The sequence below is a fragment of the Bos indicus genome, chromosome 14 (genome assembly GCF_029378745.1).
Source record: "Bos indicus isolate NIAB-ARS_2022 breed Sahiwal x Tharparkar chromosome 14, NIAB-ARS_B.indTharparkar_mat_pri_1.0, whole genome shotgun sequence".
Taxonomy (NCBI): Eukaryota; Metazoa; Chordata; class Mammalia; order Artiodactyla; family Bovidae; genus Bos; species Bos indicus.
Window position 1 is genome coordinate 31,981,847 of NC_091773.1, and position 20,511 is coordinate 32,002,357.

At 42.7% G+C, this 20,511-nt stretch overlaps 1 protein-coding gene and 1 long non-coding RNA gene across 5 annotated transcripts in view; one reads left to right on the top strand and one right to left on the bottom strand.

The window, feature by feature from the left end:
- CPA6 (carboxypeptidase A6) overlaps window positions 1–20,511 on the bottom strand; it is a 297,362-nt gene that overhangs the window by 112,178 nt on the left and 164,673 nt on the right. The gene's annotated exons all lie outside the window — the stretch shown is intronic.
- LOC139186908 (uncharacterized) overlaps window positions 1–20,511 on the top strand; it is a 314,423-nt gene that overhangs the window by 109,642 nt on the left and 184,270 nt on the right. For all 4 annotated transcript variants that reach the window (XR_011570592.1, XR_011570594.1, XR_011570591.1 and 1 more), the window contains one exon: window positions 13,288–13,359. This is a non-coding gene — a long non-coding RNA (uncharacterized lncRNA). The remainder of the gene's footprint in view (window positions 1–13,287; window positions 13,360–20,511) is intronic.

Genomic DNA, 20,511 nt, shown 5'->3' on the forward strand with positions numbered 1-20,511 from the left:
TTAAAATCATATACATAATGACATGAGTTTTTACTGTTAAAATGTTAATATTTAAAAAGGTGGTACTTGATTAAAATCATACCCATAAGGATGTGAGTTTTTAATATGTTATATATGACAAAACATTTAATTCCACAATATTTATTCAACAAGGAAAGACTTTACAAATTTTAGAGTAGTAATACCGGTGATTTGCTTTATTTATCTAAAAATTTAGATGAGTTTCTGAGGACCAAGCAAAGTTTAATATGAATACCCATAAGGATGTGAGTTTTTAATATGTTATATATGACAAAACATTTAATTCCACAGTACTTAAGATGTATACAATAATACAGAGACTAATATAGTTTTGAAAAAGCAAAGGAAGATGACAGAGTAGAGGCAAAGTAGAGCATAATGTTAAGAAAATTTTATGAAAAAATATTTATTCAACAAGGAAAGACTTTACAAATTTTAGAGTAGTAATACCGGTGATTTGCTTTATTTATCTAAAAATTTAGATGAGTTTCTGAGGACCAAAAGGAAGAAAAGAGGAAAGACACACACACACAAAAGGAAAAGGAAGAAAGAAAGAACTGAAAAGAGGCTTTGAAAGGTTATAAAGCCCAGGGAGTCCTTGCTGTTGCAGTGATAAAGAATCTGCCTTGGGAGCCAAGATCCCACAAAGCCTGAGCTCCACAACTAGAGAAACCCACACACTACAACTAGAGAAGCTGTGCACAGCAATGAAGACCCAGTACACACATGCAAAAATTATGAAGCCCAGGCACTCTTACTCATAGAATCACTTCAGAAAGAAATTACCAAACTTTCTACCAGGAATAAAAGCTCTTTGTTTACCTGAAGCCTTGAGGTTATTAGGGATTAAGGACCAGGACTGCTCACCGTTCCCCATGGGGTGCATGTCCATGTGTGGAGATGCCCTGGATGTGGGGTGGACTGGGCACTCTTGCCCAGTGTGCTGGCTCCCCCTTTAAGAGATCTTAGCATTTTTTTAACATCAAAATTGGAAACTTATAGGTAAAGTTTTTAAAGACCGTATGTATGTTAGTCACTCAGTTGTGTCTGACTCTTAGGCTCTAAATTACTGTTGAAACCCACAATCTAGAACTAAAGTTTAAAAAATTTATTAAAAATTTAATTTCAATTTTAATATGCAATAGAAGTTTGGATTATGTGAACTCATGACACGCCTGCAGCTGACAAAATGGTCCAGGAAGGACTTTCAGTGGGCATTTCTGATCATCTGCTATCAGAAGCAGATTGTTGCTTTAAGAATCAATTTTTTTTCTTTCATTTTCTTTCTTTCATATTTCATTCACAACATAAACATACTTTAAAAAAATGCCTGTTTCCTTTCTTCTAAATCCTTTCAAATTAAACAAATGTGGTCATGCAGTTTATAATGAAATCTTTCTTCCCTCTAGCTATTGAAACAACCAGGCTTAACAAGTGGAGAATTAGAGAAACAAGGCAGTACATGCATATAAGTACACTTACAAAGAAATTCACAAAGAGAACAGAAGGGCAGCAGGTTACTAGTATTAAAGCCTGGGAGTGTGTGGACGTCACAATGTAGTGACCATTGCTTCACTTAGACAACTGTGAGTTGTTTATAGAGGCTTTGCCTGTGTCATAAGGGCCTCAGGTGACAAGGAGACGTGGGGATAGAAATATAACTGCACCTTCTCCCACCCGTCACCACGGCCATGTCTTTTAGCAGGATGTGTTACTCGCTCTATGTGTACTCAATATATGGACCATATCTGATCCTGGCCCTGGCTGAGCATGCACTGATCACGTGGCTGATCATGCACTGATCACGTGACTGAGCATGCACTGATCACGTGGCGATTAGCACTTGGATGTTAGAGAAGAATGAGACCTTTTTGTGCTAAGGCCTGAAGGAGTGAAGGAGAGATATTCTAAGCTACCTCTCTTTACCATGGTCCTACCAAACCTTGCAAGGACTTTCCAGGTAGGTCAGTGGTAAAGAATCTGCCTGTCAATGCGGGAGACATGGGTTCAATCTCTGGGTGGGGAAGATTCCCTGGAGGAGGAAATGGCAATCCATTCCAGTATTCTTGCCTGGAGAATCCCATGGACAGAGGAGTCTGGTGGGCTACAATCCATAGGATCACAGAATCAGATGCAACTGAGCACGCACACACACCAAACCTTTCAAGGGTAGGGAGGCAGATTGGATAACTAAAAGGAATTTTTACTCCCAGGTCTCATTTATAGCTCTTTACTTGTCCCATGTAAGTTGGAAGGCTTCACTGCATCTTTGACTGTTAATAGGACAAATGGTGAGGCTTGAGCAGGACCAGCAGTTAGTGCCCAAAACAGACTTAATTGAACTGATGTTAACCAGTTGCCAGATTAATGGATGGTCTCCATGCTCTCTGGAAAGGACACTGACTAAGGCCCAAGACTTACTGGACAGCTGAAGTCTGCAGGTTACTCTCTATGGAATATCTGTGCACCACTGCCCTGCTATTTGAATTGCACACTCACCAGTAATTAGTCATATTTCTTCTGAACCCTGTTGTTGCCTGTCATACCAAGAGAATAGGAGTGGAAGTGAGGCATGCACCTTCCATCTCACTCTTTAATGATGAAGTGGCTGCTGTGCACCCCACCCCCCACCAACTCCCGCCACCCCATGTATCTGTTCCTGTAGCAGTTGTTTTTAGCAATAGCAGCTGGATTCAACCTGCAGTTTCTTCTGTCTTTTCAGCATGTGTGTCACTGTACATCAGAGAGATCAGTACCGTCTGCTCAGCAAACCCCTCCATCCTCAGAGGTTGGATCTCAGGTCTGCAGAGTGTCTGCCCAAAGCTGCTGGGACATCAGCATCAGCCAAGCAGTGGTCTGAATCCTCAGACTTCTGCATTCTGGCTCTGAGGGAGGCTTTGTTCGAGTCTCAAGTCTAATGTGCTGTGCTTAGTTGCTCAGTGGTGTCCAACTCTTTGCGACCCACTGGACTGTAGCCTACCAGGCTCCTCTGTCCATGGAATTCTCCAGGCAAGAATACAGGAGTGGGTTGCCATTCCCTTCTACAGGGGATCTTCCCAACCTAGGGATCAAACCCTGGTCTCCTGCATTGCAGGTGGATTCCTTACTGTCTGAGCCATCAAGGAAGCCCTTAAGTCTAATAATCCTTACCTATTCCCTTTGTTCATGTGTCCATGGATCAGACACTAAGCCCCTGTTGTACTGAATATTCAAGAGAAAGTAGACTTCTGATCACAGCTGTTGAGCCTTGGGTGGACCATTTTCAGCACTGGGTTTTGAATATGTCTAAGATTGTCCATTCCTGGAAGAAAGAGTCTTTTGCTTTAGATCACATCGTGCATGTGTGCTCTGTTTCTGATTTTTAGTGACTCTACGAACTACAGACTGCCAGGCTCCTCTGTCCATGGAATTCTCCAGGCAAGGATACTGGAGTGGGTTGTCATTTCCTTCACCAGGAGATCTTCCCAACCCAGGGACTGAACCTGCATTTCCCACATTAGTAGGCAGATTCTTTTTTTACTGAACCACCTGGGAAGCCTAGACCACATCATACCTCTGCTTAAAAAGTCAGCTTTCCACTTTCCTCAGAATAAACCCCAGTTTTATATGGTTTTCTCCCAGGCCTTGAATGACCTTGCCCTGGGGTGTATCTCAGACCTCATGATTAACTCCTCTTCTTTCTATTTATTGCAATCCAGCCACACTAACTTTTTTTTCCATAAAGCAACTAAGCTCTGCTAGGCAAATCTGCCTTTGTGCTTACAATGGTATTTGTCTGGAATGTTTTCTTTTGAGACCTTCGCATGACAGGTTACAGTCTTATTATCACCTTTTAAAAGAGGCTTTTACTGAGCTTTCAAAGAATTCCATTCTCTCAATATAATCCCCTTTATTTCTCTCATAGCATTTACCATAATCCTTAATTACCTTGTTTTCTTCTGTATTTGCCTATTTTCTTCTCCATGACTAGAATATAAGCTTGTAGGAGCATCTATTTTGTCTACCTTGTTGATTACTTCTTTAAATAGCTATTGGGTTAAAAAATAAATTTAGCTTTTGGCACTGTCTAAAATATGCAAATAAATGCAAATTATGAGTGTTATCCTTCAAAGGAACATAGAAATTCAAAGTACCTAAATATAAAGTTTTTATTCTTCTAAGTCTACCCAGAACAAGTGGACAGCTGTTTTCACAGGTTGGACCATTCATGTGCTACACTAAATCCTCTTGGAAAAAGAGATCAGCAGGAAGGGGGTTAAGCATAGTTTTGATGCAAGACTCTGTCAATGCAAAACAAAGTGAGGAAGAGCAGTTGCAAACCATTCACCAATGCATTTGCTCTCAGCAAATGAATATCACAAATCTTGTGGGCTTAGGCTGTTCATTCCATATGGTCACACTTCATCATGAGCCTGAAGGTGTCTGCAAACATGCTCTGAACACTGACTCAAAGGAAAAAGGTATAATCTTGTCACATAAGCAAAAATTTAAGGCAGAGCACAAGAATCAGTAAAACTGATGACATTTTCTTTCATGAAGCCCTATCAAGTTATATTAGTCCAAGGGGCTTATCAGACTGTCTGATATTGACTCATCTTCCTTTTCCAAACACATCTGAGGCCCCCCTTGAATCAAATGGTTGACCATAACATGTCATGCACCAAAGTCTGGGGTCTGACTAAAGACATTACACTTCTAGAGAACCGTATTTCATTAGGAAATTTCTCTTTGTCCCCATATCTTGGCACACTCTTATAGTACCATAACTATACTATCCATGATATAGCATTTATATACATGTAAGTTAATAAAATCCATAAAACTTTATCTAGACTACTCATAGAACAATTTCCCAATTGATAGATTATCTAACTTTTATACTTCTCCCACTGAAAGTATTTATTACCCCTCCTTGCAAATACACATATAATATACAGGGACACTGGGTAGACAAAGTCAACAAGACGAAGTTCATCTATGAATTCAGTCTCAGGAAAAATGATGCTAGCCTGGCCACAGCCCCGCTCACTACTCCATAGCCATGCTATCCTACAAAATTACTCCCTGTCAAGGTGGAGAATTTAGCTGTATAAGGACACAGTCTTCAGATTTCTGCTCATGTTCGGTCATTATGACCCTACCGTAAGAGTAGAACCGACTTTCTCCACTGTCAACATCCCAAGTCTATTCAAATTTTACAAGTGTGGAGATACAGGCAAGCTTTCTTCCTGATCCTACTGTTTATCTTTTTAAGGTCTTGACAAAGGTTAGTATAAACCTCTCCTAAATCACAACCTCTCACAACCATAGATGTCATGCTCTGAGTCACTGAGGGAAAGCAGTAAAATGAGAAACTTGTCTATAACTTCATAAACAGAGGATTTAACACTAGGGCTTTCTACTGCTGATGATTTGGACCAAAGAGTCCTATTTCCCAGACGGACATTTGGCAGGACTCTGATTCTAAACCACTGCACAGTGAAATGGAGAGAACACAGTTGTTACAAAAGCAATGATCCTTCTCTGTGCTTGCTAGATGCCACCATTTATGACATTGGGGACATTTCTGATTTACATACAGTCTCCCTCAGTGGGACGAGGCTACCTTTCTCAAGCTTGGGCTTCCCAGACTTCTATCCTTTAGTCCAGGTATGTGCCAGAAAGAAAGACAAAGCTTTCAAAAGCAGCAGACAGTTAACAGTGTCCTGCAAAACCTTATCTTCCCAGAGTTACACAGCCACGGTCCCCATGGATAGGAAAAGCCTTTGTGGAGAGCAGTAAACTGCATTGGTAAGAGGTGGGTGGGGGATGGGGCTCAAGGGTGAAGGGCCCTAGAATCGCTACTCATTCATTCACTCATTCTTTCTTCTCCTACCAGAAGAGGTTCACATTGGGGTGGGGTAAGGGTTGACTTGAAGGAAGCTGAGGTTTGCCAACTTTTCAAGTGTTCCTGACGTTTTAACTTAGGTATTGACATCCCCAGCAGTAAAGAACCCATCTGTTAATGCAGGAGATGCAGAGACATGGGTTTGATCCTTGGGTCGGGAAGATCCCCTGGAGGAGTGCATGCCAACCCACTTCAGTACTCTTGCTTGGAGAATTGCCATGGACAGAGGATCCTGGCCAGCTATGGTCCATAGGGTTGGCAAAGAGTTAGACATGACTGAGCACATTTGTGTGCATGCGCGCGTGCACACACACACACACACACATGACTGAGCACATATGCATGTGCACACACACACACACACACACACAAGCATCTTAAGTGACCAGCTGACACCAGGACTTTAAGCCAAATGGAAACTGTCAACTAGGTCCTCTCCCATTTTCCTTCTAGATCCCCTTTCCAGCCAGTTTTGTGAGTCAGAATCTTTATGGGAATCTCTGCTTAGCCCCATCCCTTATTCCTCATTCACCCTGACACTGCAAAAAAAACAAAACAAAACAAAACAAAACAAAACATCTATCCACTCTTGCTGAAAACAATTATTGTTTAGAGAGTAAATGTAGTTTGGCTCACCAAAGCCTGATTATTTGAAACCACATTATAAACATGCAAATGTGGAAGATTCTATATAGTACACCAAATAAATAGACAATTTCTAAATCTCCACCTTCCATTCCTCTTGTAATTCATCTTGTAGAGAACCAACCAATTAATCACTCTTTAACACTTCCAACGTCTCTGCCATACCCTCAAATTATAATGACTACAAATTGCCTATAGAACAAAACTCCCAGATTTTAATCTTGGTAATTTAAAGCTCTCCATTAATTTAATGAAAAAAAAATACATGTCAAGAACTTCCCTAGGCATTGCTGAAGATACAAAATGAGCCTAAGAAGATTCCTGCTTTCAATGAATTTACAACCTAATTGGGAGAATGTAAGGGCAGAATATATGTGCCACACAGGAGGCATCCAGAAGAGCAGCAATTATACACTAAGCATTTATTTGTGTGGTGTGCCAGTGGTTCACATCTCGTATCATGAATCCTCATAACAACCCTAGAACCTGGATGTTGATATCTCCATTTACAGATAACTATAGCAACAGCAACTGCCAGTTCTGGCCCGCACCAGGCACTTTGTATACAGCATCACACTTAACCCCTCTCATTTCACAATGAGTGTAGGTGATTTGCCTGAGGTCACGGAACTAGTCAGTGGCCACGATGTCTGAGCATGTGTGTCTGCCTCCCATACACACGTGTTGGAATTCTAATGCCCAGTGGGATGGTATTGGCAGGTCGGGACTTTGAGAGATGATTAGGTCATGAGGACAGGGTTTCCTGAAGGGGATTAGTGACTTAATAAGGAAACCTGAGAGCTCCTGAGCCCCTTCCCACCACATGAGAAGACAGTGAGAAGCTAGCAGCCTGCGAACCAAAAGACTTCACCAGAACCGGACCATGCCGGCAACCTGGTCTTGGACTTCCAGCCTCCAGGACTGTGAGAAATAATTTCTGTTGTTTCTTAGTCACCCAGTCTTTGTTATTTTGTTATAGACGCCTGGACAGACTGAGACAGTGGCAGAACCTGGTTTCAAAACAAGTCTCTGACTCCAAAGTCTTTCTTCCTTAGACTATGCCCTCTGCCTTCTTAGGGAAAAAGCTCAGAGAAGGTCAGCAGCTTTGCTAGAGTTCATCAAGCTCTTAAGCGGTGACAGGAATGGAAAGGCATATTTATTTTACTTCCAAGTACATGCTTGTTTCCTTTTCCTCTTTCTCCTCCTCTTCCCTTCCCTTCCTGAACAGTTCAGCCCTAAGACCCTGAGGTGGGGCTGAGCAGCCCTGTTTGGGGGTGGGGGATGGAAACCCAGAAGCTGGGCAGGATGCCTGTGTAGGAAGGAGGGTGAGGAGGGTGTCCTGCTGGAGCGGGGAGGGAGAGTGGTGTCAGAGCCTGGGCAGGGTCATGAGGGTGTCCACATATAGAGGGCTTGGCCAGGAGATGGATGTTGGAGCCCATGGAGGGTGAGGAGGGTATGCATGTGGATAGGTGCTCACTCTGAGCATCAGCACTTGCATAGATTAAGAAGGGATTCTATATGGGGTAATTGGTGGCCTGGCACAGGGTTTTAGAGCCCAAATAGGGTGAGGAGGACGGTGTGTGTGTGTGTGTAAAGTTGAGGAAATGATATGAGTAGGTTATACTCAAGGGGATTGGTCAAATAAGTAAATGCATTTCAAATAATGGGAGGCTGGTTTCTCAGTACCAAAGAAAGGAATTACAAACAGGACAAAAAATTGAAATAGGCTTTAATGTAAACCAATGCTTTTCAACATAAAAGCAGATACAAAAATAAATATTCAAATAAAAGTTGGAATGTGTGTATATGTGTGTGTGTACACACACACACACACACACACACATATATATAATATGTGCCTATGGTCATTAGCTCTGTCTACCAGCATCAACGAGCATACCCAATGTCTAGACCTTGACTTCTAAAATACCAGTTTGCACTAAAAGGAGCCAGGACTCTTTGGAGAAATGGCTAATTCCAGGACTGGGGCAAGGGAAGTACAAGATGAATTGGGAACTCCCTCTTGTGCCAGAAAGAAAATAACCAAAGTATGATTAGAAGGATGGGAAAAGACACAGAGGCCAACTTAAGAAAGTCCCCACTGGTCTAATACAGAACAAATTTAGCATCATTATAGATCATGGTAATAATAGATTAGATCTCTTGAATAAGATAGGAAAACATGAGCCCATATTAATATATATTATAGATAGATTAAAGTTTTATGAGAAATGGGAATTACACAGTTTCAAAATAACTCTCTACAAAGCACTTAGGAGAAGAAACAGTGGAGAAGCCTGGCAGACTCCTTTTCAGTTAATAGTTGCCGTGAACATCATCAGCCATGGGACACACAGAAATTTATGCTAGTAGATAGGATGCAACAAGAACACAGAGATGTTCTCTGATGTTTCTGCTGAAGAAGCATAACCAGATTCTAGACCCAAGGAAACATGAAACAAAACAAAAAATATTCTACAAAATAACTGACTTGAAAACTTCAGAAGTCTCAACATCATGAAAGTTAAGGAAAGACTTGTTTCAGACTGAGGGAAACTAGAGAGATGACAATTTAATCCAATCACGTGACTCTGTACCAGATGCTTTTACTCTAAAGGACATTTTTGGGAGAATTGGCAAAATCTGAGTAGGGCCTGAAGATTGAATGGTAGTAAGATATCAGTGTTAATTTCGGAGTTTGAGGGTCCTATTTTGGTTATTAGGAAACTCCAAATTGTTTGGAGGAAATATACTTGGAAGTGTTCAGCATAACGGGGAAACTTAGTTTCAGATGGTTTAGAAAAAAACCCTTTGTATTGACTATACTTCCATGTTTTCTGTAAGTTAAGACTGTTTCAAAATACAAATGATCAGAACGGTATATTCTCCTGTGCGCTATTTTGCTTTTCTTCATGGAAGAGATGGGATTGAGGGAGAATTTAAATAGGTAGTGATGTCTAGGAGGAAAACTTTTCATGTAAAGTGGTGTGTTCAAACACACTTAGTGCTTCCCTGTTGCCTTACAAATTCTCAGAGAAATGGGAGGAGGCAGGATAGAAAAATGGCTAAGATGAACATTGGAGTTAGACCCAGATTCAAATGTTGACTTTGTCTTTTTAATAAGCTGTGTGACTTGTGACTATTTAAATCTCAGTTTCATCATCTGTTGGAGAAGGAAATGGCAACCCACTCCAGCATTCCTGCCTGGAGAATCCCATGGACAGAGGAGCCTGGCGGGCTGCAGTCCGAGGGGTCGCAAAGAGTCGGACATGACTGAAGCGACTTAGCAGAGCGCTAGCACTTCATCATCTGTGAAGTGGAAATAAAGCTGATGTTTGTGTGTGGCAGCATACTTCCTGCCACATTCATCACTGATGAAGATGCAGATATGATATAACAATGATGATCTGAACTACAGTTTACAGAAGGTAATCTGTGTTGTGTAGAAGGGACGGGAGTTGGTGCAGAGTGACCTTGAAAGAAAGCAGAGCAGTTAGGAAGCTAATAGTGATTGTCTAGATGAGAGTAGAGTAATGGCTATTGGAATGGGAGGACTTGGGCAGATAAGAGTTTGTTAGGGTAAATTCTTCAGGTTTAAAACAATGAATTAGATCTCCAGGTGATCCCTAGAAGCGCCAAGACTGTTCTGAGATCCAGTCTCTGGTGGAGAGCAAGGAACAGTGCCCTCAGTGATTAGGGGAGCCAGAAGTTACTGGGGTTCCTTAAAGGAGAGCTCTAAGTCCAGTTCTCCACAACCAGCCCCTTCCGGCCTAAGTGAAAACATACAGACATACACTTTTCAGCTTATTATGTCCATTCTTCTGCTGCTGCATCTTGCCTTTCCCCAAGTTTCTGTCCCTTTCTCCCTGAATATTTTACTCAGGCACTCAAAGCCCTATACTTTGTTGAGGTCTTGGCCAAGATTTTGTGCCTTTTCTGGCTCTAAGAGAATGTCTGATTCAAGCGCCATAACAAGTGTTGATGGTTGGGAGCATGAAACTTCCTGATGACTGTTCAGTTCAGTCCCTCAGTCGTGTCCAACTCTTTGCGACCCTTGGACTGCAGCATGCCTGGCTTCCCTGTCCTGATGACTGTTAGGAAGACTTAGTCTGTGGGTACTTTCAATCAGCAACTTACTCCTTGCTCTGCAGTTCTACATGCAGCTGGCATGACACCGTCTTGCATTTGCTGGTACAATATATTGCAATTGTATGGCTCTCTCTTTCCTCTGTATTCATTTTGTCCCATTCACATGCTCTTCCTGGGCAGAGGCTGTGTTTCCATAGGAACACTGAATAGTTGCACAGAGTAGTTGCTCAATGAATGTCTGTAGAACTGAACTGAATCAAAAACTAGAATGATGACAAGAAAAAAAAAAACAATTCTAAGCGAGTTGTGAAATCACAGTTTCCTTATTTAATTAAAACAGAAGCTACAGAAATAAATGCTTCAGCGTTAGCAAAAACACAAAGCAACTGTCCCTTGGAAAATGAAGCATGTTTGAGAACACAGGCCTGGGGTCAGCTCCCAGGTTACATTTCGATCACTGCTCTGCTGCTTCCTAGCTTCAGAACCTGGAAATTAGTAATGTTTGCTGCCTAAGGCTTTTGCATTAAATGAGATGACATAGGTAAAGAACACTGTGTGTTTGACTAATAATTAACAACTCGAGGACTGTTAGCTATTATGATTAATTTTTTCCTAAAATTTTTGAATAGAAAATGAAAAGATATTGCTCTGAAGTTCTCTCAAGGAGGTCAGGCTTCTCTAAGAGGATTCAGCTGGAAAGCCAGCTATTGGAATAACCCATGTAGTTCTAAGAAGGGAGAAGTCATCTCATATCCAGATCCTTTCCCAGACTACAGTTATACAAGGTGGGTTGGGGAGTTCAGGCCTGAGTGTGTGTATATGTGTGCTCAGTTGTGTCCGACTCTTTGTGGCCCCACGGACTGTAGCATGCCAATGGGATTCTCCAGTCAAGAACACTGGAGTGGGTAGCCATTCCCTTCTCCAGGGGGATCTTCCCGAACTAGGGATCAAACCTGCATCTCTTGCATTGGCAGGCAGATTCTTTACCCCACTGAGCCATCAGGGATGATACCATATGACCTGACACTAACAGCCTTAAAATCCCATTCCTCTCCCACAGTAAGGCCACTGCATTTCGTCATGTTTCCATGCTTCTCTCTATGGGGGAAATTCTGCATGTTCAGCCTGTGTCCTTCAAGGATGCACTCAGTGCTAACTTTAACTGATCCCCACTGCATTCTCTGAGGCACGATTTAAATGATTTATTCACTTTCCCTTCCTGGACTCAGTTATCCTTCCTGGAGCAGTCATCCTGGGCTGGAAGACTCTTCCATTTTTGAGGGTTGGGGAGCACACTGGTAATCTACCTCTCCAGTTCTCTCAGTATGGGAGAGCTCCTTACTGGTTCAGGTTGCTTCTACTAAGTATAAGTTAGGGGTCCTAGGACTTTGCATAAAGCTTTATTTCCAGTACTTAAAATTGAAGGAATGATATAACTGCCCCAGAGGAGGTTATCCTCTTGTTGGCAGGACAAAATGTATGTATAAGAAACAAAACCATGCAATTGGTCTTGCTTCTAGGAGTAAAGCTTGCTGAAGTCTGCAGTGGTCAAACCCACATTTCTCTCTCTATTCTCTGCCTATTTCCCTGCCCCAGCACCCCCTCCTTTTTTTTTTGGCAGCCTGTGCTTTGGCTGGGATACAAACTGAGCAGTGGCTACTAAAGATAATTTTTTGGAGATATAGGACAGTACCTACGGTATTAGTTTATTTAATTCAGACTTCCTGCTTGTGCAAGGATTCACCCTTTTGCAAAACTGTATTCTTCTCTTACATGAGTGAGTTCTGACAATAGCACATAGAGCTGTATCAAATATACAGAATGTTCTTGTAACCATCACATCAGTAAAATGGTTATACCAATCAGTATCCATTAGAAGGGATCTGTGTCTGTTTCCAACCATTATCCCAGCATAAAGTGAATTTTCTCATTTAAAAAGGCTGAATTGAGCTCATTATATACACTAAGTATGAAGTCAGTGTCCAAAACTTTGGCTGCCTGATGTGAAAAATGGACTCATTGGAAAAGACCCTGATGCTGGGAAATATTGAGGGCAGGACAAGAAGGGAGTGACTGAGGATGAGATAGTTGGATGCCATCACTGATTCAATGGACATGAGTTTGAGCAAACTCAGGAGACTGTGAAGGACAGGGAAGCCTGGCGTGCTACATACAGTCCATGGGGTTACAAGGTGTTGGACACGACAGTGAGTGAACAACAGCAGAACAAATGAAGTCAGTGTATTTTAATTAGTAATTAAAACTGCCAATATACTTTTATGAGTTTCTTCAGATGTAAAATGATCCATAAATTGGCAACAAGCTCATCCTAAATAAACAATGATGAGAACAATCATTGCAAATTACAAAGGGTAATGCTGCCGTCCTCTGAAGGAATCTTATAAGAAGTATTTTGACTCAGTGTCAAAAAATGATTACTACCGAGAAATGAATTAAGAATCACAGTGTGGTCTCTAAATCATTTAGTATGTGACATTTGGTCAGATTGGTCATGCTATTCTAATTAAAGCTAGAGACAAATTTAAATCTGCACGACCCCGAAACAAATATGCTGGGTAATGGAGAGCAGGTGGGAGACAATTAGATCTGGGATCATGGTGTGTCTTTCTTTTTTTTTCCCCCAGAGTATCTTGCTCTGCTGTTAGGTATGCTGTAAACTACTGCAGAATCCCCCTTAAAACCCAGATGTAGAGATGGTGAGTAAACACTTCAAAGGGGGAAGGCTGGAAGGATAATGGGACATAGAAAAACAAAACCAATGATAAAGTTTCTGTCGGCGGCATGTGATTAAAAAAACCCATACAGACCCGTTAGTGTGCTTATTTCTGAGAATGACAATCACTTTGAAGTCTGTCCTTTGAGGCAGACCTCTGATGGGCTAAGGGGCTTCCCTGACTGCTGACATGATAGATCAAAGGAAGCTCCTTGCACTGCATACAAGGTGCAGGGCTACCATGAAACACCCTAGAAATGGAGCAGCAGAGGAGCTAACGGACATGGAGCCAAAGCATTAGTTGCTCAGTCCTGTCTGACTCTTTGCAGTCCCATGGACTGCAGGCCACCAGGCTCCTCTGTCTATGGAATTCTCCAGGCAAGAATACTGGAGTGGGTTGCCATGCCCTTCTCCAGAGGATCGTCCCTGCCCAGGGATCGAACCTGGGTCTCCTGCATTGCAGGCAGATCCTTTACTGTCTGAGCCACCAGGGAAGCCCCAAAGTACAAAAGCACTATTTTTTTTTTTTTTGCTCCTAAAGGATAAACTGCTTTGAAAAAGACCTTTAGGACAGCAAATTCAATGGTGATTATTTGCCAAGTTGCTATTAGATTTGTTCCCCCCACCCCCAGGGGAAACAGAATGAACAAATCATTTGTATGTATCAGTCAACTATGGGAATCTACTGAAAACATGGTTGACTTGTGAAGCAGATTTTTCTCAGGTACCTGGACTCTCAGGCAGATGAGCTCTGTCTCTAAGATGCCATCTCTACTTTGCCAGACTTTTCAAGAGTACCAGGCTCCTTGTGTGCCACTCTGAAGAAGGCCTCCTGCAAACACTTGGACAGCAAGAATCACCATGACAAGTGGACCCTTCCTTTGCTGTTGCCAAGACTAAATTAAACTTTCAGAGAGAATTTCATTCATAAATGGTTGCAACTGATTCATGATTTTCATTTCTTTGCCAGACACCCAAATGGCTTCTGAAAAGCCTTCTAGAGCAAAACTAAATCCTCATATCTGGATAAATAGCTCAAATCTCATGGAAGTCATAGCCAATCTTCCATTTCTTCTCCTGCTTGGTATTTTCCCAGGTCCCCCTTATGGCTTCAATGCCTCTACTCTTTAGTTTTACTCTAGAAGAGGAGTATCTTCCTCCAAAGATAATGCTACATGGATGCACTGCCATCTGTCCTGACTTGGTGCTGCCCTCTGCTGACCTTGTGGTCATTTTCCCTCATGCACTGGGATGGGGCACTTCCTCATGGTGTGCAGTCAGTACCCCACCTGCAGACAACATTCTAGAAGCAAGACAACATTCTAGAAACATCCGTAATTGACACCTGAACCTTCACCATCTTGACTACAATGATCCAGATCTCCACTCCACTCCAGACATGCACTTTGAGGACATCTTATGACACTTCCAAAATCTTAACCACTCATGGACCACAACAGATCCTGAGCCATGCTTTCACCTTTCTGAGTTTTAATCTCATTTACATATTGAATCCCTAGATTCTATTGCTTTCTCCTGGTTTCCAGTTCCCTTGCAGCCTTCACTCTTTCTTTACCAAACCGTACATCGTGGTTGACAGCACTTACAATCATCTCGCTATGTGACCTCATGCCACTGCACCCTCACCAGCCAACCCCAGCCCTGGACCAATGCTGCAGCTTACCTTCTCTGTCCCTACACCCAGAGAGCCAGGGCTGCTGGAGAAGGGCAGGGAGTGTGTGGATTGGCTCTGCTGCAGGTTCTCCAGCCTCAGTAGGGTACTCAATGCTGCTCATCAAGCCTCTTTCATATTCATGTACTGACTGGAGAGATGATTAAAGGAGATGCCCAGGAATACTGGTGAGGCTCAGAGTTGTTCTTTACAAAGGAATGGCCACTGTTTGGAGCAAAAGGGTGGTTACTCCATGGGCTCCTCAATAACCTATACTGTAGCCTAGAAAGAAAAGTTGAGTTAGACTTCTTCATGGGTAATTTGAAATTTAAGAATGGAACTAAGTCATCAGCTGGCATGTGAAGAGACTGAAAGAGGAGCAGATTTGTAGATAGTAAGAGTCACAGTAATAATAATAGAGTCTTTCCCCTACACCATCTTTCTCACAAATGTGTATTATTTATTATTTAGACAACAGAGTAGACCAACCAGTGCAACTCCTCTCTCATATTGGGAATCAGATGAGTGGACCTGGCCAGGGCAGGTATAGGTCTTGTGGATGCTTACACAGTTTGAGGTAGTCTCTTAAAAAATGCAAAATTAACATGGTTCACAAAGGCAATCCAAGAATGTCTTAAAATCACTCTTCCTTTGTATTGAGCTACAGTCAAATCACTCTTCAGTTCAGTTCAGTCGCTTAGTCTTTGTGACCTCATGGACTGCAGCACACCAGGCCTCCCTGTCCATTGCCAACTCCCGGAGTTTACTCAAACTCATGTCCATTGAGTCGGTGAGGTCATCTAACCATCTTTATCCTCTGTCGTCCCCTTCTCCTCCTGCCCCCAATCCCTCCCAGCATCAGGGTCTTTTCAAATGAGTCAGCTCTTTGCATCAGGTGGCCAAAGTATTGGAGTTTCAGCTTCAGCATCAGTCCTTCCAATGAATATTCAGGACTGATTTCCTTTAGGATTGACTGGTTTGATCTCCTTGCAGTCCAAGGGACTCTCAAGAGTCTTCTCCAACACCACAGTTCAAAAGCATCAATTCTTCAGTGCTCAGCTTTCTTTATAGTCCAACTCTCACATCCATACATGACCACTGGAAAAACCATAGCTTTGACTAGATGGGCCCTTGTTGGCAAAGTAATGTCTCTGCTTTTTAATATGCTATCTAGGTTGGTCATAATTTTTATTCCAAGGAGTAAGTGTCTTTTAATTTCATGGCTGCAGTCACCATCTGTAGTGATTTTGGAGCCCAGAAAAATAAAGTCAGCTACGGTTTCCACTGTTTCCCCATCTATTTGCCATGAAGTGATGGGACCAGATGCCATGATCTTCATTTTCTGAATGTTGAGTTTTAAGCCAACTTTTTCACTCTCCTCCACTTTCATCAGAGGCTCTTTAGTTCTTCTTCACTTTCTGCCATAAGGGTGGTGTCATCTGCATATCTGAGGTTATTGATATTTCTCCAGGCAATCTTCATTCCAGCTTGTGCTTTATCCAGCCCAGCATTTCACATGATGTACTCTGCATATAAGTTAAATAAGCAGGGTGACAATATACAGCCTTGACGTACTCCTTGTCCTATTTGGAGCCAGTCTGTTGTTCCATGTCCAGTTCTAACTGTTGCTTCCTGACCTGCATACAGATTTCTCAAGAGGTAGGTCAGGTGGTCTGTTATTCCCATCTCTCTAAGAATTTTCGACAGTTTTTTGTGGTCCACATAGTCAAAGGCTTTGGTATAGTCAATATAGGAAAAGTAGGTGTTTTTCTGGAACTCTCTTGCTTTTTCGATGATTCAACAGATGGCAGTTTGATCTCTGGTTCCTTTGCCTTTTCTAAATCCAGCTTAAACAATTCTCAGAGGGCTCAAACAAAGCTTGTGCGCACCAGGACCCAGAGACCCCACAGAGACTGAGGCAGAACTCTGTTTGAGTGTCTCCTGTGGAGGTATGGGTCAGCAGAGGACTGCCACAGGGGCAGGGGCTCTGGGTGCAGCAAACATGTGTATGGCATAAGCCCCCTTAGAGGAGGTCGCCACTGAGCCCACCATACAGCCACCAGAACTTAGGCAGGACTAGGAAACAAACTCTTGGTGGGCACAAACAGAATCCTGTGTGCACCAGGACCCAGGGGAAAGAAGCAGTGACCCCACAAGAGACTGATCCAGATGCAAGTTTATAGTTGGCCTCAGGTAAATAACAGGGAGGGAACACAGCCCCATCCATCAACATAAAATTGGATTAAAGATTTACTGAACATGGCCCTGCCCATCAGAACAGGACCCAGTTTCCCCCTCAGTCAGTCTCTCCCATCAGGAAACTTCCATAATCCTCATACCCTTCTTCATCAGAGGGCAGACAGACTGAAAACCACAATCACAGGAAACTGACCAATCTGATCACATGGACTACAGCCTTGTCTAACTCAATGACACTATGAGCCATGCCCGTGTAGGGCCACCCAAGACAGATGGGTCATGGTGGAGAGTTCTGACAAAACGTAGTCTGCTGGAGAAGGGAATGGCAAACCACTTCAGTGTTCTTGCCTTGAGAACTCTGTGAACAGTATGAAAAGGCAAAAAGATAGGACACTGAAAGATGAACTCCCCAGGTCAGTAGGTGCCCAATATGCTAATGGAGATCAGTGGAGAAATAACTCCAGAAAGAATGAAGAGATGGAACCAAAGAAAAAATAACACCCAGTTGTGGATGTGACTGGTGATGGAAGTAAAGACCGATGCTGTAAAGAGCAATATTGCATAGGAACCTGGAATGTTAGGTCCAAGAATCAAGGCAAATTGGAAGTGGTCAAACAGGAGATGGCAAGAGTGAACATCGACATTTTAGGAATCAACGGACTAAAATGGACTGGAATGGGTGAATTTAACTCAGATGACCATTATATCAGTACTGTGGGCAAGAATCCCTTAGAAGAAATAGATTAGCCATCATAGTCAACAAAAGAATCCGAAATGCAGTACTTGGATGCAGTCTCAAAAATGACAGAATGGTCTGTTTGTTTCCAAGGCAAATCACTCTTTCGTGGCAACTACTAGCTTACTGAAGAATATATAGTTTTGCTACAAAAACAATGGTTTCTTCAAGCTACTTAACTGAGTTAGTGGTAGTTTTGCAAAGCATATTGTCTGGAACCATGAGCCTTAATCAGGCCACGATATGCTAAGTATGCACTAGGATTTGCTATGATACAGTGGAAGGCGTAAGACATGTGACCTATCACATGAATGTACTCACTGCTGGCAGAAGTGCTACAGATTCATGCTTTAAAAACACTACTTTTGATCATATATTGACATATATATATGGAATCTAGAAAGATGGTACTGATGAACCTATATGCAGGGCAGCAATGAAGATGCAGACATAGAGAACGAACTTGTGGACAAGGGTGGGGGGGGAAGGAAGGAGAGGGTGAAATGAAAGGAGAAAGTAACATGGACATATACACTACCATATGCAAAATAGATAGCCAAAGGAAACTTGCTGTATAACTCGGGGAACTCAAACTGGGGCTCTGTAACAACCTAGAGGGGTAGGAAAGGGTGGGGTTGGGAGGGAGGTACAAGAGGGAAGAGACATATGTACACCTATGGCTAATTCATGTTGATATATGGCAGAAATCAAAACAATATTGTAAAGCAATTATCCTTCAATTAAAAATAAATAAATTAAAAAAACACAAATTCTGAAAACACAGAAATTTTACTTTAGATGCTGCTCGTTCTAAGTCACTTCAGTTGTGTTCGACTCTGTGCGACCCCATAGACGGCAGCCCACCAGGCTCCCCCATCCCTGGGATTCTCCAGGCAAGAACACTGGAGTGGGTTGCCATTTCCTTCTCCAATGCATGAAAGTGAAAAGTGAAAGTGAAGTTGCTTAGTATTGTCCGACTCTTAGCAACCACATGGATTGCAGCCTACCAGGCTCCTCTGTCCATGGGATTTTCCAGGCAAGAGTACTGGAGCGGGTTGCCATTGCCTTCTCTGGTACTTTACATGATTTCCATAAAAAATATACAGTGCATTTATAACTGCATGTGCTTTTCTGTCAAGCACATTTCTAACAGCAGAGGATGTCTGTCTTGACTGCTGCTGTTAAGTCACTTCAGTCATGTCTGACTCTGTGCGACCCCATAGATGGTAGCCCACCAGGCTCCCCCGTCCCTGGGATTCTCCAGGCAAGAACACTGGAGTGGGTTGCCATTTCCTTCTCCAATATATGAAAGTGAAAAATGAAAGTGAAGTCGCTCAGTCATGTCCGACCTTCAGCAACCCCATGGACTGCTGCCTTCCAGGCTCCTCCGTGCGTGGGATTTTCCAGGCAAGAGTACTGGAGTGGGGTGCCATTGCCTTCTCTGACTTGATTAGATGGTTAAAAAAAAAAAAAAGCAAATCTTATGCTTACAACTATGCATGTCTGATGACATGAAGACTATTCTATAGAGCAGAATCTGGCTTTACACATCTTATACCCCTTGAATCCTACTTCCAGTCCTGGACATTATAGGATGAGTTTGTATCACTTTACTTCACCTGTCACAGAGTCATTATGTTGGCAGAATGGGTTGAAAAAGACAGCTAACAAGTATAGATCAGGTAACTCAAGTCATATAAATATAATCCCACTTATACCGAACTAACGGAGAAGGCAATAGCACCCAACTTTAGCACTCTTGCCTGGAAAATCCTATGGACTGAGAAGCCTGGTGGGCCGTAGTCTATGGGGTTGCTAAGAGTCAGACATGACTGAGCAACTTCATTTTCACTTTTCACTTTCACGCATTGGAGAAGGAAATGGCAACCCACTCCAGTGTTCTTGCCTGGAGAATCCCAGGGACAGGGGAGCCTGGTGGGCTGCCATCTATGGGGTCGCACAGAGTTGGACATAACTGAAACGACTTGGCAGCAGCATCCTGAACTAAACATAACCCAAATTCTACCTCCCTTTAGATGGATCCTTCAAGAACCATGGCCCTTCCAAAGACAAGGAGGTAGGAGTGACAGAAGGAATGTTCGAGTGGATTGAAGCATTGGTCTCAAAAGATTAGTTAAAAATCTTGCTTTTCCAATACAGATGAGCATGGAATGCATCAGAAATAGGCTGTCCTTCACTATGAAAAACAGCATGGAGGTTTCTCAGAAAACTAAAAATAGAACTACCATCAGTTCAGTCGCTCAGTCGTGTCCGACTCTTTGCGACCCCACGAATCGCAGCACGCCAGGCCTCCCTGTCCATCACCATCTCCCGGAGTTCACCCAAACTCATGTTCATTGAGTCAGTGATGCCATCCAGCCATCTCATCCTCTGTCGTCCCCTTCTTCTCCTGCCCCCAATCCCTCCCAGCATCAGAGTCTTTCCAATGAGTCAACTCTTCGCATGAGGTGGCCAAAGTACTGGAGTTTCAGCTTTAGCATCATTCCTTCCAAAGAAATCCCAGGGCT